This window comes from Leptinotarsa decemlineata, unplaced genomic scaffold (genome assembly GCF_025532065.1).
Source record: "Leptinotarsa decemlineata unplaced genomic scaffold, Ldec_3_MD MMD2_tig00000505_RagTag_RagTag, whole genome shotgun sequence".
NCBI lineage: Eukaryota > Metazoa > Arthropoda > Insecta > Coleoptera > Chrysomelidae > Leptinotarsa > Leptinotarsa decemlineata.
The window spans coordinates 18,601,009-18,621,089 of NW_027412549.1; the positions used below are offsets into that span (position 1 = coordinate 18,601,009).

General features: G+C 33.5%; 1 protein-coding gene and 1 long non-coding RNA gene across 2 annotated transcripts in view; one reads left to right on the forward strand and one right to left on the reverse strand.

The window, feature by feature from the left end:
* The window catches only part of LOC111501916 (GAS2-like protein pickled eggs), a 125,068-nt gene extending 110,445 nt beyond the window's left edge, over positions 1 to 14,623 (reverse strand). The window contains exon 1 of the mRNA XM_074174127.1: positions 14,428 to 14,623. The gene's annotated coding sequence lies outside the window, so the exon portion shown is untranslated. The remainder of the gene's footprint in view (positions 1 to 14,427) is intronic.
* Positions 2,950 to 6,681, forward strand: LOC141481849 (uncharacterized). The gene is made up of 2 exons (XR_012465216.1): positions 2,950 to 3,194; positions 6,432 to 6,681. It is a non-coding gene; the product is annotated as an uncharacterized lncRNA (long non-coding RNA).
* Positions 14,624 to 20,081: the final 5,458 nt, after the last annotated feature.

A 20,081-nucleotide genomic window follows, 5' to 3' on the forward strand; every position in this document is an offset into this window, starting at 1 on the left:
TTGAATAAAAAGTATACCAACGTTGATTCACTTCAGTCGTAACGTTATACTGAAAACTCGTGATTAAAAATATAATTCAGTATTTCGAATTAATCTTGAGAGTTATTCAGTCTGATTCACAAGTGTCATTTTCGTGGCCGCAAATTATGTATCATTAGATCGGGGCTGAAGCCTTCAAAAATGATAAAAAGTGAAAAAAGTAATAATAAGATGAAACCCGTTAGTACAGGAGGAGAATATGATAAAAATGAGAAGAAGAACGACATTCTCGAGCCTAGCTAATTTTTCTATTTTGAAGGAAATAATTCAAGGATAACAAAAAATATATAATCTGAAGATGAAGATGATGATTCATTATTCAATTAATTGATGGATGTAGTCGTTACTACGTGGTAGAAAATCATAATGAAGAAAAGAGAAATTGAACTTTCTATGTTTTTTACCACTTTTATTTGTAATTAACGTTACTGCAGTTTCGTCCTATAAGGACATTTTCAAACTTATGCAATATATAAGTTACAATATTATACAATATACAATATATAAGTTTGAAAATGTCCTTATAGGACGAAACTGCAGTAACGTTAGTTACAAATAAAAGTCGTAAAAAACATAGAAAGTTTCATTCCTCTTTTCTTCATTAATTAATCAATTGATTATAAAAAATTAATTTTCTTTGAGCATTTTTTAAAAATTATTTTCGTATAAAAACAAGTATTCTACTTAAAAAACATACACTTATTTATTTGCATGCTATTTCCTGAGCTTTTCAATTAATTGAGTTCAATGAATTAAAAAAAAAAATAAAAAATATAGTGTTTTTGTCAGATTAAGCGAATCCCTCTAGATAATCGTCAGATTATGAGACAGCACGTCTGAAACATAAAGATGAACCATATATATCTTAATCTGACGCTCTTGAGTATTTCAAAATGGCGAATTTTTTTTTGTATATTATAATAATGGCCGTGAGTTTGCGTCAGATCGAAATCGTCAGATTATTGAATGAGAGCTTTTTTTTTGTTGCACTTTACACCCCCTTAGAAAATCTGATGCGCTCGATTAAATTTTTTTCTTTTCACTTTTAACCCTTACGTACAACCACCCACATCATGCAAACGATCAGATTAACATACCAACATTATTAAAGATATGTAGGACATTGATGCTATCAATATCTGACGCGCTCGAGTATGTCCATGCAACAGTATTTTTTTACATATTCAAAAATCTATAGCCGCTTCCCCCACCGATGAAAAGGTATATATTATATAACATTTTTTTCTTCTTATCATCTCAGCTTTGCAACCTGATATGTCTCAATGACACTCGAGTAAATCCCCATTTTGCTTCGTGGGCTCCCCTGCTAAATGGGGTGAGTTTTTAAGGGCAAAACATGGTTTTCTCGATTTTCGGCAAAACTACAAGTCATATGGGAAAAAGTGAAATAACAAAGTTGTAGGTAACGAAAAGATCTACAAATTTTGTATTCACAAATTTTTCAAATAACCTCAAAATTTATGTGAAAAATTCAAATGAGCAAGTTTTTGGTTTTTTTATTTTTATCTTTTTCAAAAAAAAAGTGATACGAAATTTGCTGAAAACTTACCTTTTTATGTCCCAAATACACTGTAATTAGTTTGATTTAAAATATTCATTTTTTCAACTTATTTTGACTCAATATCAAAAAAAGACCCCTAATTTTCAATCGAAAATTCTCGCATCAAAATATCAGCTTTTTTCAAAAAGTCGGTGTGCTTTTTGTTCATTAAAATCTCTACTTTCTGCTGGTATGAAAAAAATATACATGCAGAAAATGCAAAAAATTTAAAAAAACACGAATTCGAATGTCTTTATCATTATGTACAATTTCATCAAAAAAATGTGATTGCTGCTATTTCATTGGATTTAAAAATTTATTTATCAAATTCTAATTACATCAATGTACATGTAAATCGTACTATTGAATTTAGATATTTCATTCTGATTACGCTATCAATTATAATATTTTTAAAAACGTTATTCTTATGCATTAGTTTTTGTTTCTTTTATGACATTTCTTCATTCTAGATTCGACGAACCTGTCCAATTTGAGCATAAATTTGTGCATTTTAAACCCTGTTTTAGAGAGCCACGTTTCATACTGTTACATCCAGTTTTACAGCTGCAGCAAAAGATCAATATTCCTTTTATTTTTATCATATTCCCCTACTCCTCTCATGGGTTTCATACTACTGTTATTTTCATCCTACTGTTTTTTTTTTGTTTCAAAAATTATCAACAATACATGGAGGTGAATAATAGGATACATTTTCTGTTAAAAAAAGACATTTTTTTCTTGCCAACATTTCGAATTCAATTAAATTCTTCTTCAGGGCCCTAAAAGGAGTTGCATAAACTGTAAATCATATTTCGGAAAATAACATGACACATACACCAAACTCTTTCTTATCGTGTGAATTCTGCATCTACAGGAAGTATCTTTACGTGAGTTCTTCAAACGGAAGATACGGCATTTATGTGTCTGAATGGCATTCTTTATTATTCTTTGTGGTTTGTTGTTGTTTTCCGTCAGTTATTTGCCACATGTATATTTTTTCGAATTGTTAGATTGCTGATATTCCTATTTCATTTGAACAATTGGTATATAAAGATATTTTCGAGATATCCACAGATTATTGCTGAAAGTTGGATAAAAACACCTGATTGTCTCACATTTGTCTCAAAGTATTAAGATTGCGAAAGCACTTGTCCTTTGAAAAATGGATTATTATTATATGACATTGTAAACGTCAATAGAATAATTTTATTGTTCTGTAGATTAGAAACTTATCTCAGCTGTACCCGATAGATGAAAACCCCATTCGTGATAATATCATATTTGAATCGACGAATCTCATAATAAACTAGATATACTCGTAATATGAATTAACGCTGAACATAAATAAGTTCACTGAAATCGTTACTAACAGAAATGATAGTATTATTTTGAATTTCCGATGTTTTGAAAATACGACACCAATTATCCTTATCAAAGTTGATTGTAAGAGTCTTCAACAATAAATTACTCAATATACCACGTTATTCCATTAGTTAACAAGACTAATTGAATACGACGTGCAGTCACACGCAGCTGCTTACAATTGGACAAACTATTTATAAGAGTCAAGCACTCACATACCAACGCTACTGAGGTATTGATTTTTTTTTAAAATTGAAGTCGATCAAATATTCAGTTTTGCCGGTTTTTATGAATCTACTTTAAACTGTAATATCTGTAATATATATTTAAGGTTCTACCGGTGATAAAGTTATCGAAGTGCTTGAAAAGATGGACCTCTTCTTTTGACCAGTGCCGACTACTGCTGACGCAATTATCGATACATTCCGTCGATTTTCTCACAATAGGACTATGCTATGCTTTGCTATGATGGTCTGGCTCAACTGCAGAAAGGTATATTGAATCACACCAGCCGCTAACCACCATAAACCATGGTTTTTTTGGTGGATTCTTGCCTTTTGGAAGTGCCAGGGTGGTTCATCGGTGTCCAACTACTTTCCGAACGTCTCCTATTGTCGAAGAGGATCCACTTTTCATCAAACGTGACTATCCAATCCAAAAAAGGATGGTTCTGGTTACGAAAAAGCAAAGAAGAAGAGACCTGGAAACGTGACAAATTTTGTCGATGTTCAAATCGTGGGGAACCCACTTTTCGAGCCTATTGACCTTTCCAATAAGTTGTAAACCTTCAAAAACCGTGGATTCACGGTTTTGCTGTTTTCTTTGCCTTTGGAACAGTAGGGCAACACAAAGCCATTATCAAGTGAAAGAATCTCCTCCGAGAGATAAATATTTTCCAGGTCAAGTTAACGTGAAGAATATAATCCCAAAAACGTTTTGTTACCTCCATTACACATTGAACTGGGGTTAGTGAAAAATTTTGCAAAAGCATGTGCAAAGTTCAAGGAAGGTATATTTGTTGGACCACTAATTAGAAAACTACTAAGTGATCAACAGTTTGATCAAAAATCAAGTAATGTTGAATTAGCTGCAATTCAATAGAATTGTTTCGGAGTTTCCAGGGAACGAGGAAGTCAAATAGAACAGTCATTATAGTAAGTTCACCTCGGAATTCGAGATACCCAGCTGTAAGTCTGTAAATACTTGTATATTGACACTCTAAAAGTTGTCTCAAAATGAATATTGTAGAATACAAAGTTCTCTACAAATTTTGTTTAAAAAAATGTTTCATGCGGTGAACCGTTTTCGAGATAGAGGGCGGAGAGCACGGGGTCACAGCATCACTTCAGGTCAACCGGTGCCTCCGGTCGAAAACGCGCCACATATAGTTGATGAACTATCGATAAATCAATGATTATAAATATTTGTCAATTTTTATTAACTATTATATTATATTTTATCATTTTTTTCCTAACTTACCCACTTTCTATTCAGTATTAATTTATTTAACAACACTTACCTGCCCATGTAATTGCAGAATTGTTAATGAAAATATAGGAATTATATTTGAATTTTAACCTAATTAATATTTATAACTTCTTACATGATGAAAAAAAAACAAATAAATTATGAATTAATCTTTTTATTAAAAAATATCATTGAATACATTTATTTTTATTGAAAGTAAAGAAATGGAATAAAGGGTACAAAAACTACAATTTATAATTTTAATCATCTTCTTCCTCTTCATCGTCGTCTTCTGGCTGCTGGTAAATTTCAAACTGGTCTTCATTATCGTCTTCAACGACATTTGTCTCAAGTTCTTCCATGATTTCGGGGTCAAAGGTTCCATCTTCGTTAATGTGGCCCATTACATTGGCCACAAGTTAAAGAGCATTGCAAGCCCGCTTTCCTGCATCCACATCGCGAACCACAACCACTCTTGCAGTTGCAGAAAATTGTATTTAGCAAATCTTCTGGAGCAGGTGGTGAAATTGTCATGATAAGCTCCAGAAAATCGTTTCGCATTGCCCAACCCCATACCTGGGGTTCCAAATCATGTCCTAACCAAGTTTGAACTTGATAATATACACGGTTGAAATGTTGATGAGCAGCTGCACTTGTTGGTGGAATATTTGAAAGCTGCACAGGTTTATTAAGTTTTGTAGACTTGACGTAATGCATATAACGAAGATGATCGAGACTTTTCACAGATTTCGGAGCATTATAGACTGCTAATAAGGTTTAAGTTCCACTCTCTAATAATCTCTGGGCCGAACAATTTTCTTCCTCAAATGCTGCAGCTAGTTCATCCAAATTTGTCAGTTTCTCAAAAACTTTCAAAAATGATTTTTTTCCCTTTTTAAAAAGCGCAGAAGTTGTGTCACAGCCACTTAATGCGTGCAGAAATAAAATATGTTTTTTAGAATGAGGATAATTATCAAAACTTTTAGTCGAGTATATCTCCGTTTTTACATTACCTTTGCCAACTTTTTTAAAGAAAATTTCTTGTTCGTAAGACAGTGTACGCCCAATTAAAATGACAAGTAAATCAATATTTTGTCCTATTATAACTGCAGTTTTTTTAGACTTTGATTCTTCAATTGCAGTTTCAACAATAAGAACATCCGCATCATCTCTGGCTTGTTTAGTAGTAATATTTGCAGCTTGTAATTTTTCAATTAACATATTAATGATCTTATCTTTGTTATTTCGATTTGATAAGAATTTTTCTTGAGTAACTGGTACAACCATTGTTTCATCGAAACAAACTTCATACGTTTTTGAAAGTGCAGCAGGTCTTCTCTGCTGCTCCATAGCTTTTACGTTCTTACTGTAGTCTGAATATCCGAAAATTTTAGTAAACGGTTATCAGTATTATTGAATAGATATAGATTTATTGCATGAAGAAAATGATAAAATATAATATAATAGTTAATAAAAATTGACAAATATTTATAATCATTGATTTATCAATAGTTCATCAACTATATATGGCGCGTTTTCGACCGGAGGCACCGGTTGACCTGAAGTGATGCTGTGACCGCGCGCTCTCCGCCCTCTATCTCGAAAACGGTTCACCGTATAAAAAATTTTTTCAAACAAAATTTGTAGAGAATTTTGTATTCTACAATATTGATAATGAATACAAATAGCAAAAAACCCATAGGAAATGAGATATTTCCAAAAAAACCGCAAAAAACCGATTTTTGTGACCTTTGACCTTGAAATTTAATAGTTGCTTACACCCTACCATATGTAGGTTTTGAGACAACTTTTAGGGTGTCAATATACAAGTATTTACAGACTTACAGCTGGGTATCTCGAATTCCGAGATTCTTACCTAATTTAAGCTTAAATGACTGGATTAAAACACTTGTAGAAGAACTACTTGAAAACTACTGCAGAATGGGATGTCGCATGTCTCTCAAAATCCATTTATTGGATTTCCATTTGAATTTTTTTCCAGAAAATGTGGGTGCTGTCAGTTACGAACACGAGGAAAGGTTCCACCAAAATATACCTACTGACAATGCAGCAACGTTACCAAGGCAGATGGAATGCAGCAATGATGGGGGATTATTGTTGGCTCCCTATGAGGGAAAACGAAACATATAAACGAAAGTCAACATTCGCAAAGAGGTTATGCACAAAAGACTTTTTTTGAATGTTTTTTCATGTGTATTGTAAAATACACAAAATATATTGTTTTTCTCTTGTTTTGAACTTATATTTCCCTATAATACACATGTGAAAATTTTTGTATGAAATAAAAATAACTCTAACTCAAAATCTTTACGTGATGGAAAATTTTTGATGTTGAAGTCGCAGTAAAGATACTTAACTCTCATGTATAGCCATTGTAATATTAGTCGCAATATTTTATTCTTATTTGTTGGCTAGTGTACTTAAAAAGAATAGCTGAAAATAACAATTATATCAAACAAAAAACCCTGGAATGAAATTACAGTAAAATGAAATACAAGTAAAAAATAGAACAAAAAATAAAAAATTAAAATTAAAGAGATTCCAAGCCAAGTTACTTCAGGACGTTTCGCTTGTTAGTTCGTATGTTAGTATCGCCCCCATACGACCGTCAACTCTCAGAAGTTGACAAACTTGTGCGAGCTAAGGACTAACGAGATCTTACCTTTTTACGTGTGATTCCTAACACGGTTACAGAATCATCCCGGCTTCAACCAGATAAATTCTCTCGAGAAAAATATCTCGTCGAGGCGGGAATCGAACCCATGGCCGCACTACTACCGCGGCCAATTCCACAACATGTTTACTGTAATTTCATTTCAGGGTTGGTTTGCTTAATATAATTGTTATTTTCAGCTATTCTTTTTAATTTTGAATGCATTGGTTCTTTTAGGGATTTCAAATCATTTTATATATTATTTGACAATGGAAGTCTGATCTGATGAAATTCATCATGAAACATTGTCAATCACCTTCAAAGCAACCTCAAGGACATGTTGGGAGTCATGAATATTCAAACAATCACTCTAATCATTTGTTGATCAGAATTAAAATTGAATTTAGTCGGAAGAAAAAAGGTATATGATGAAATCAGAATAAAAGCATAACATCCCCAAATCAAGAATTGGAAGAAGCAATATGATTCAATAGATACTGAAATTTTCAAACAACAAACACGTCATCTTTGTTTATTCAACTGTATGGAGTTCTAAATTTTTCAGAATCAAAAAATTGACAAAATTGATACGTTTTCTGACCTCGACAGTTTTATAATAACTAACTTCATTATAGTTCAATATCTAATTCAAAACTGAAGGTTTTGAATTAGATATTGGTCCGTTTGTGTCTATCAATATTCGAAACTGAAAATTCGACAAATACTTTTTCAATCAAGTCTACAAAATTTTATTGTTGTTGACACTACGGTATGATTATATGACTTTTGGGCAAACATGTTTCTGAAAATGTTCCCATAATACTTCTGGTAGAATTGAAGGGGTTATATTTTTCAGGAGTGATTGATTTTTGGGAAAGAAAGTTTTTGGCTTTTTACTACTCCATCTTGATACAAAAATAAGAAGGATTAGGGAGTCTTTCAAAGAAAGGAAGGAAGTAACTCTATACATGGATGTGTAGATCATGCAAAGAAGTAACTTTCAGACACAAACTAAAAGAAAATCCTCCTGAAACAGCTACTTTCATATAAACATTGAATTATATGAAAGAAAAAATTCTGTCGAAACAAATACTTCTATATGAACACTGAATTATACACAACATTCGTTGTGGAATAAAAATCAGATATAATTCACATGAGTTCTACTTTAAATGAATGGTAACAAATTGCACTTACATAGAACACTGCCATCCTCATTGGTATACACTGGCGAAACATCGGTGTATACCAGTGAGGACCAGTGAGGAAGTAGAACTCATGTGAATGATATCTGATTTTTATTCCACAAATACAAACTGAGTAGAAAAAAGTATCTTCTGTATAATTCAGTGTTCATATAGAAGTATTTGTTTCGACAGAATCTTTTCTTTCGTATAATTCAATGTTTATATGAAACTAACTGTTTTCAGGAGGATTTTCTTTTAGTTTGTGTCTGAAAGTTACTTATTTGCATGATCTACACATCCATGTATAGAGTTACTTCCTTCCTTTCTTTGGAAGACTGCCTCATCCTTCTTATTTTTGTATCAAGATGGAGTAGTAGAAAGCCAAAAACTTTCTTTCCCAAAAAGTAATCACTCCTAAAAAATATAACCCCTTCAATTCAAATAAGATTCCTCTTGGCTGGGATTAAATCAAATAGGTGAATGAATGTCATTACGATGTCATCGATGACATAAGCAGATCAAGCTCATTCCGTGACATTGAAAAATCGTAATTCATGAATGAAGTGTGTGTATTTTCTATAATGTTATCCAATTTGGTAATGAAGAGCCTTAGGACAAGTGTCTTAAAATGAAACATCGATGTATACCAGTGAGGATGACAGTGTTCTATGTAAGTACAATTTGTTACCATTCATTTAAAGTAGAACTCATGTGAATGATATCTGATTTTTATTCCACAACGAATGTTTGAGATACAAACTGAGTAGAGAAAAGTATCTTCTGTATAATTCAGTGTTCACATAGAAGTATTTGTTTCGAAAGAATTTTTTCTTTCGTATAATTCAATGTTTATATGAAAGTAGCTGTTTCGGGGGGACTTTCTTTCAGTTTGTGTCTGAAAGTTACTTCTTTGCATGATCTACACATCTATGTATAGAGTTGCTTCCTTCCTTTCTTTGGAAGACTCCCTCATCCTTCTTTTTTTGTATCAAGATGGAGTAGTAGAAAGCCGAAAACTTTCTTCCCCAAAAACTTCTGGTAGCTTCCACTATTTTTTCGGTGATCAAAAATACTTCTAATATCCACTGAAGAACCAAAATATTGGAAAAGAGTATTTGATTTATTGTAATTCATGATCTCCATAAAGAATTACTATTATTGCTTTGGAGTTTTCTGTATCATGGAATTATTAGAAAATGACTTTATAAAATTTATGAAAATAGAATACATTGAAAAGCGAAATCGATGACGTTCCATACTTGACCACTTACACCATTTGAAATGCAAGGGTTGGTTATGTCACCTCCGTGGGGGGTGGTAAATACAATTTTGAAAGGCTTTTAGGATTTTTTCTTCGGAATAAAATTCGATATGACCGACCACCAACGTTTCCTTTGGTATCTGTATATTTATTTGGTGTTGATCAGAATTTCCAATTGAATCATCAGTATTGATAGTTTGAAAATTAATGTATTTCACAGAGGTTATCTGTGTTTAAAATGATGGATCATTCGTCTCATGGAATGTGAAGATTTCAAAGGTTAGGTTCAACCATAAACTTTTTTTCAGTACAATTTAACTTAATTCAAAACAAACTTCTGATTTCCCAATTATGGACTACCAAAATTGGTGATAATATTGATTAAGCAAATGTCAAAATGATAATTATCTACTGTTTTACTATTGAATCGTGATGTTTGATCAATTTTTCATCAGCACATTTAGATGAATCACATAGTTTACGTAACTTCCAGTTTACAATATTTTTTCATAAAGGTAGAACTGAAAACTAGAATCCTGTGGAAGCGCAGAAGGACCACAAATTTTTATTATTTATTGGAAATTTCGAGTTTAAATTCAAAATTTTGAGTTTCAAAGTCAGAATTTCCAAAAGACAAATAATACAAATATGTGGCCCTTCTCAGCTTCCGTAGAATTAAGAGCTATCCGGAATTTTTTCATCGATTTTGGAAGTCAGATCTGGGAGCTTTTAGTGTTTGAACACAAGTGAATGTTAAAGGTAGTTTTGTCAGTCTTGATTGTTATAATACACAATGTAGGTAAGTTATTTATTTATTTATTTCACCCTAACAGGTGAAATATACATGAGAAATATACATGAATATACAAGCACTTGAAATGATATGTTATACAGTATGACCAATTTTTAATGGAAACACCACCTAAAATTTGAAGTTGTAAATCGATTTTAATAATTTTTTTTAATGTCAAGTACTAAAAGGTCTACCTTGGGACAAAATTTGAAATGTTTATTAAAGTTTCAGGGCATACTACGATATTTTTTCTTAGTCGAAAATCGGGATTTCTTATTAGCAATTTTTATATTGAAAAAATCACTACGCCACTGGATTTAGAGTGCCTCTAAATAGGTGTGACCAAAATTTCATTAAAAATATTCATTATTAAAAAAGTTATGACAACTCAAAAATTCGAAAACTCACACAGCTAACAGTCACAATATATCATTTTTTTAATGATTTCAACAATAAAGTACCGCCAGATGAAAAAAAAACAAATAGCGTAAATATTTTTAATGAAAATAATGGAATAACATTCATACAATTCAACTAACAATGAAGCAAAAAATTTCAATAAACGTAACTAATAATTAATTATTGAAATGTTTCGATTCAGTGCAACAATTAATTCTAACTCATAACCTAGTAGCCTCTACTAATCCACCACGTATTTCGATACATGTGTCGTAGCGCTTACGAATGTTTCTGATTACGTTCCTTAGTTCTTGAGGGATAATATCTGCACATACCTGTCGAATTTTTGCACAAAGTTCATTTCTATCTCTTGAGCGGTTTTTGTAAACCTTTTGTGTGAGAAGTCCCCAGAGAAAAAAGTCCAAAACTGAGGTCTGGAGATCTGGGTGGCCACCCTATAAACGGACTACCACGGCCTATCCATCGGTTTGGAAAATGTTCGCTAAGCCATTGCCTCACAGCTCTGGCATAATGAACTGAACACCCATCTAACTGGACAATTAAATTTGATCGTTCATTGATTGGCAGCTCGTGAATAGCATCCCAAAACTCTGTGTTTAAAAATTCTAGAAACCTCTGCGCATCAATGTTTTTCTCAAAAAAGAAAGGACCAATAATTCGTTCGTTCAATATCCCACACCAGACGTTGATTTTTTGGGAATACTGGCTTTTAGAGTTTCTTATTTAGGATTATTTGCTGCCCAATAGCGACAATTCTGTGATGACACTACTCCATGGGTAGTGAAAATGGCTTCGTCGGTATATAAAATATTTTTTATGAAATTTCCATTGTTTAAATATTCCCCTTGGGTCCATAAACAATATTACAGCTAATACGAGGATGATCTGGATGTCTCTCATTAAATACTCTACAAACCTCTCTAACACTTCTAACGTCATCTCCAGAAAGGCGTACAATTTCAATTTTCTCTCTTACGCTCAATCTTGCAGCCATGACACAAAATAATTCGAAGAACTGTAAGGTGAATATTGTTGACAATAGTACACTTAAATCTTTCACAAGTGTCAAACTGTAATATCATTTTCATGGCAACTAAGATTTAAATTGAAATATTAGGTCTTAGTTTTAGTTAATTTGCGTGAAAACTTGAATGTAATTCCGTTATTTTCATTAAAAATATTTACGCTATTTGATTTTTTTCTCATCTGGCGGCACTTTATTGTTGAAATCATAAAAAAATATTCTCATGGCTATATATCTGTTGATATAGAGTGTTTTTTGTAAGTGTTAGCTGTGTGAGTTTTCGAATTTTTGAGTTGTCATAACTTTGTTAATAATGAATATTTTTTCATGAAATTTTGGTCACACCTGTTTAGAGGCACTCTGAATCCAGTGGCGTAGTGATTTTTTCAATAAAGAAATCTCTAATAAAAAATCCCGATTTTCGACTAAGAAAAAATATCGTAGTATGCCCTGAAACTTTAATAAACATTTCAAATTTTGTCCCAAGGTAGACCTTTTAGTACTTGACATTTCAAAAACAAATTATCAAAATCGGTTTACAACTCCAAATTTTAGGGGGGTGTTTCCATTAAAAATAGGTCACACTGTATAAAACAATATAATATGGGGATGTATTATTATCTAACAACGAGCAGTACTTATTATAACTCGCAACAACAAAAATAAAACAAGAAATAACAGAAAAACTAATTGCTAAACCGATAAATTCTCACCATGTCTACGGACTATTCATCAACATATTCATCAAAATATTTTTTCCTCAAAAAAAATCGTAACCTCAACAATTATTTTGTCAATCAAGAAAGAAGTTGTTGATTTTGAAAAAAAGGATTGAGATTGAAAAATTGCTGAGATTTTCTAAACAGATTCATTTTATTTATCCTGATGATTTTAATTTCCAAACAAATTTCATTGACAAGTTATTATTAACTATGTTAACTTTTCTGATTGACTCCGCCCTCACTTGATGAAGATCCATGATATTTTTGGAAAAAAAATTTTGTGAAGATCAAATCGATTTCAGTATAGTTTGTGAAATAATTATGTTTCCTATGACAAAATTATTTAAAGTTTGCCATTTGTACATCTGTATAAAGTTCTCTATTATAATTCATATTAGTTTCAAAAAATTGATGTACTTTGTTGTCAAAAAAAGGTATCTCATATTCTAATCTTGAACATTTTTATTTTCTGGGAATCTGCACAAAACTTTTGATTCCGTTTGTTTTTTATAATGATTCAATTGAAAATCATGTAATTTTGAACAAGTTGATTTTCTACCCAAAATCCTAAGGTCAATTTATTAAAATTTTTTCAGTCATACAATTGAAAAACATGCAATGTCGAATATTTTTATGTTCAGTTTATTTTTTCATGATGATATGAATAAAAATCATTAAGGACAAAATATTTACAAAAACATAATTTTAGTTGATTTTCGAGAATGTGTACGCCTAACATGCCTGAAAATGCAGGATCGCGACTAATTATTGTGCATTGCGGAGGAAGTAAAGGATGAGTTCCGAATTCTTTGAAATTATGTGGAAAATAACTTGAGGGTTGCAATGTTGACTATCATAAGAACATTGAAGCTAATATTTTTGTATATGATACACACTCACTTGTATCTTCAGAATACGAACTCAAAAGTTCCAAAAAAGTTCGAAAAAGGAAGGTACCTTGTTTATGACAAAAGGTACCTTATATTATTGTTATCTTGAACATTTTTATTTTCTAGGAAATAATCTTCACCATAACTTCAATTCCGTTATTTTTTTAAATTATTCAATTAAAACTCATTCAATCTTGAACGAAATCTTTAGAGAAACGTCAATTTATTTCATTTTTTAGAATTATACAACCAAAAATCATGCAATTTCGAAAATGTTTATGTTCTAGAGCAAAATCTTTATAAAAACGTATATTCATTTATTTTTTTTATAATGATATAGTTAAAAATCATACACTCTTGACCATTTAAATATTATACGACAAAATCTTTACAAAAACGTTATTTTAGTTGATTTTATAATGGCAATAAAAATAATTGAAAAGGAATGTGCAAAAACCTGTGATCCGTTTTCTTATCAAGAGTTTGCAGATGACTCTCAATATCAACTTGAAAAAAGAACAAAGTTTAAAATAAAAATGTTTTCCAATATATTTTCTTGAATGAAAACATACTTATTTGTATGATACCCTCACTTGTATCTTCAGAATACTTACTGCAGATTCAGTCAAAAGTCCCAAAAAAATTTCGAAAAGAGAACGTACCTTGTTTATAAAAAAAGGTAATATTTACAGAAACGTTAATTTATTTAATTTTTCATAATTATGCAACCAGAATCATGCAATCTCGAACATTTTTATATTCTAGGACTAAATCTTTATAAAAACGTATACCTATTAAGTTCTTTTTTTTATAATGATAATGTTAAAAATCATACACTCTTGAACATTTTGATTTTATAGAACAAAAACGTTATTTTAGTTGATTTTCATAATGGCAATAAAAACCATTAAAATGAAATGTGCGAAATCTGTGATCTGTTTTCATATCAAGAGTTTGCAGACTTAAAAAACTAACAAAATATAAAATAAAAATGTTTTTCAATACATTTTATTGAATAAAAACATACCTATATGTATGATACCCTCACTTGTATCTTCAGAATACGAACAGCTGATTCACTTAAAAGTCACCAAGAAAACAAATCACCGAAAAACTTCGCGAAATGTCCGGCGCGCGAGTTTACTGAAAAAACGAACCGCTCGTGTTGAAGTCTGACAGTCTAATAGACTCGGAGTCGGCTCGAATCCTCGAATTACCAATGAAACAACCTCGACGATCAGAACGCGTAGTGGGTGAGCAGTGTGATTGCAATTTATTTGCCAAACTCCTGATACATTCTGTAGTTTTTGAATGAAAGCCTTGAGCTTTCTCTAGGACCTTCAATTTCACTTTCGTTCCGACAGTGAATAGGATTTGTTAGCAAAACATTCGCGGACATGCGAGCCGCGGATTGTTGCTTTATGTCAACCCTTGCGGCAGGGGTATTTTAGAAAGAGAAGAACGATTGCTATTTATCGAGCGACGCAGGCTTATCTGCGGACTGGGGTTGAAACCCGGCTCTGTCTTTGATTTATAATGGTCTGGCGAATGTTTTTTAGTGTTGGCCGCCCTTTTATTATGGGGGTTTGCAGAAATTAAATAAATGTCACGCAATAAACGTATGGAATGGTTGTACAGATGATCAGTACTTGGTTTCTAAATAATACGAGGCAACTTTTTTATTCCATTGAAAAACACACCCAAATAATATATTAGTTTTCAAAGAGCTGTATGTTCTATGTTATGGTCTATGATGGTCTAGGATAAGTCAACTTTCGTCATTCATTTACTAATACTCTACAAATAAAAGAGTACGCAGTACCTTGGTGAAAAACCTTCATAAAATAAAATCATTGTTTTAATAAATAGCTGACACCGACACCGGTACATGACCTTTGAATACTGTCGATAGTCTAAAAAAATAAATAACTCCAAACCAACTTACTTTATGACGTTTCGATTGTTAGTATCCACAATCGTCTTCGGGTGATAACAGGACTTATTCTTTCGAGATCTGACTATTTATAGATCATTCGAGTGCTTTCACCTATCCCCTCTTCACTCTCTCCGCTTCATTGGTTTTTAGCGGGAACTGACCATTTGGCGGAAGTTGGTGGTGTTCCGCTTGATTATAGGTTTCCAAACGTTGGGATCTCAACGCTAGCTTGGCTAAATGCCTTGTTGGACAACATATATGCGGCTTCTTTGAATTTTCTCCTAAACCAGTGTTCCTCCTTGTGGATGATTTCAGCTTGAGCCCACTTGATGTTATGTAGATGAGTCCAAACATGCTTTGCTATTCCGGATTTGCTAGTTTCTCCTCGCTGTGTGTGTTTCTTGTGCTCGGCAATGCGAACTTTCAATGGCCTCTTAGTTTCACCGATGTATGATTCTCCTCACTAGCAGGGTATCTGGTAAATGCAATTCTTGGAATCGCAGTCCGCGTTTGGTGGCCTGGTTTTCGTGAGACTGCTACGGATAGTGTTCCCAGATCTGAAACAGGTTCTGATGTTATACTTGAACCCAATCCTTCTTATCCTTTCCGACAATCCTCTGATGTAGGGAAGTATACAAGTAGTGGAGTACTGGTTGTGGCGGCTTCTCTTCCTTGTGGAGCTCTTGCTGTCTTCTAGCTAAAGCTTGTTCTTCCATCACTCTGGAGTAACCATTACGTTGAAGGTAATTTTTGATGATGCCTAGTTCCTTTTCGGGACCTTCCTTTGTATTACAGAGACCAAAAGCACGGTCTAGTAGAGTCTTGATGATTCCTCTCTTAGTCGATTGATGGTGGTTGGATTTCTGATTCAGATACTGTCCTGTGTGAGTGGGTTTTCGATATACAGATGTTTCCCATTTAGTGTCAGTTCTCTTGACCACTACGTCTAAGAATGGCAATTCGTTGTGAACTTCCTTCTCCATTGTGAAAGTGATGGAAGGACTTACGTTGTTGATGTGCTTCAGGAAAGTGTCTAGTTCTGCCTTTCCATGGTTCCACGTATCTCAACCAATCAGTGAAAGTGGCGATCCCATTAGCAGTTCCTAATTTTGCATAAATAATTCGTCCTTCAGTTTGAAGTAGCAGTTTCGTACACAGCATCCTAGTAATTCCATGATTACTTGTATTGGTAGGTTTGTTCTATCTTTCAGGTCCCCATCTTCGGATAGCTTCTTCTATATGATTTGAAGTGCTTCTTCGACAGGAACGTTGTTGTAGAGGCTTTTCACGACAAAACTGATAAGTTGATCCTGCTCTTTGAATTCGATTTCTCCTAGTAGTTCAACAAAATGCCTTGAATTTTTCACAAAAGATGGGGTTTTTCCTTCTTTCTAATTTTTTTACAGATTCTTTCAGGGATATCAAATCAATTTGAAACATATTAGACAATGGAAGTCCGAACTGACACGAAACATTGTCAACCACCTTCATACAAACTATTGTTTAGACTATCCTTCGATGGCGCCAACTCATTGATATTCTATTTCCTTAGTCAGCGGAGTGATGAATCATTTTCAAGTAACCATTCCATAGGCGTACATAATTGAGTCGGTTAAAAAGTGAAAATTTAGCATTTATTTTGAACATTCAATGTTGTTGTATGATTCGATATATCAAATCGAAAAAGACTGTTTCTATTTCTATGAAAAGCACCTTTCTAGTGTATCTCATATCTGCACAGCTCACCTGAATCAATCAGGCATACCTGTTTTAAATCTGTTTTAAAATCTGTTTTTCCGTTAATCAGTTGTCGCCCCCATACGAACGACAACTCTCAGAAGTTGAGAAACTTGTGCGAGCTAAGGACTAACGAGGTCTTACCTTTTAACGTGTGATTCCTACCACGGTTGCAGAATCATCCCAGCATCAACCAGATAAATTCTCTCGAGAAAAATATCTGGTCGAGGCGGGAATTGAACCCACGGCCTTCCGATCGTGAGTCGGGCGCACCACGACCAATTCCACAACAAACCTGCTTTGATTATGTACTTTATATTCTTCAGGAAGACTATGAGTTAATGATAAATCCCTTGCATCTTGAAGTCATACTTGGTGTGTGAATTGAAATGGCTACTTTAGTTGTCGGATGAGCAAATGTGCTTTTTCTGATAACGAAAAGATTATTATTTTTTATGTAACACCTGGGCTGAAATGTACCGGGCCTAAGAAAAAAAATGCGTTTTTTTTGTTCAAAATTGGCTTTATTCGTCAACGTAACCTCTATCAAGAGCCACACAGTAATTCCAGCGCCGCTCTAACAATTCGATGCCACTTTTGTAGAACGATTTACTTTTTGCCTTCAAAATGAGCCTCAGTATCAGCAATAACCTCTTCATTCGAGCAAAATTTCTTACCGATGGGGATTTTTTGAGGTCTGCGAACAGCCAGTAGTCGCTGGGAACCAAATCTGGCGAATATGTTATATGTGGGACCAATTCGAAGTCCATTTCGTGTAATTTTGCCATCGTTTTCATTTGATTTGTTTTTTTAAGGACAAAACACAAGCAATACAGGCGCTCTCAGAGCGCCTGTATTGTTGAACCTCAAAAAGATTAGCAGCCACAGTCCGTCGCGTATTTCTGATATGTATCGCTCTTGGTGGAATCAAATGTGCCAGGTCACTTGAACACCTTTCGTGAAAGTATCTATAGCAGAGAGACAAATCTCCAATCTTTCTTCGATGTTCCAGGCAGGCTATCAAGGTTGCACGATATGTTCGCGTCTCCAATCAGACGGTTGGCTGTTTTCTGGATGGAATCCAGCAACTTCAGAGTATGTTTGAGAGCAGAACTCCATACATGAGAACAATACTCCAAAGAAGGTCTGATCTGGGCTTTATGAATCATAAAGAGTTGCTGAGGTGTGTATAGTTTTCTGGTTCAGAACAATGTTCCAAGGTTTTGACAAGCAGCCTTAGCAATTCCAGCGACATGATTGTTCCAAGACATAGAAGGTGTAACTAAATAAGTGTAAAACATTTAAGGAGGTGATTCCTCATCGAAAAAAAGATAGGATCTTTCATATAAAGAAATTTCATTGGAGCATCCCTTGTTAAGATTCAGCCCCTTAAAGGGGGTACCTAAAATTTGTATAGGTAACAATTTTTTTCACAAGCACTGAAAAAGTTACAATATTGAAATTAACCCGACGTTTTGTACTACCAAAAAGACACTTAGCCAGAAATTAATTTGGGGTACCATGATTGTAAAGGGGTAGAAAACGCAAACCCTAAAATTTATTTCCAATGTAACTTTTTATCTTATTATTTGTTTACCATTTAAAAATGTATTTCCGATAGTCTGTTTCATTCTAAACAAAAAAAGTCTCGTGGGTTTGTTGCCCAAAATAAACCAGTTCGTAGCAAAAAATTATTTTACGAACAACTACAGAGATACATCGTCATAAATGCGAAAATGCGAAACTAATCTATCTAGTAGGCCGCTATTAGCGATAGTGACAATTAAATTGGTATGACGCTGTCAGTTTGTGAATTTTCGAAATTGAATTGATACTAATTGTGTGTTGTTGTTCTGTTCCTAATTTGTTACTTTAATAATTCACTTGTTATTAAAATGGTATACACAAATGAGTAAATGGCTGATATGCATTACGTTTACGGTCTGTCGCAGGGGAATGGGTTAGAAGCTTCTAGAAGATATTCTGAAATGTATCCTCAACGGCAGCATCCTTCACATAAAATATTTGCTCGACTTCACCAACGATTACGAGAATATGGTTCATTCGACAAAAGAACGCAGGATTGTGGTCGCCATCGAGAAGTACGAACTGAAAATATTGCTTTCCAGCTAAATGTTGATTATATGACGAATTTTAAAGAAACAACTCTTATACCCTTACCATCTGCAACGAGTACATGCACTGTTACCGCGAGACTTTCCGAACCATCTTGAATTTTGCAATTGGATGCTGGAAATGATTAGAAGAAATTGTGACTTTCTGAAGACGATAGAATTCACAGATGAATGTAGTTTTTCTCGGGACAAGATTATTAATTTTCATAGTTACCACATATGGGCTGAAGAAAACCCTCACGCTATTGTCGAAACTATCCATCAAGAACAGTTATCTCTTAAAGTGTGGCTCGGAGTTATTGGGGATGATCTAATTGGGCCTCATTTTCAACCTTCTCGATTAAATGGTGAGGTATACGTTCAATTTTTAAGAGAAGTGCATCCAGTACTGCTGGAGGAAGTTCCTTTGGGCGTCAGAAGGGATATGTTTTTTATGCATGATGGGGCTCCCGCCCATTTTAGTCAAGTAGCACGTCAGCATTTAACTGAAACATATGCAAATCAGAGAATAGGTCGAGGAGGACCACAGAACTGGCCCGCTCAATCATCGGATCACAATCCTCTTTTTTTCTCTATTTTAGGCCATTTACAGCATTTGGTTTATCCTGTTCGCGATATAGAGGACTTAAAAAACCGCATCATCGATACGTGCAGGGTAATCAGAGAGACTCCAGGAATATTTGAGCGAATACGTGGCTCAATACGCCGACGTCTAGGCGCATGCGTAATGTCTGAAGGTAGACATATTGAACATTTACTATGATTTGTACATGTTGTGTGTTTTGTTATTATTAAGTTAGTTTTGTTTATTATCCTTTAATCGTTTAATGCAGGTACTAACTACAAAATAACAATAAATCCAGTTCGCATTTA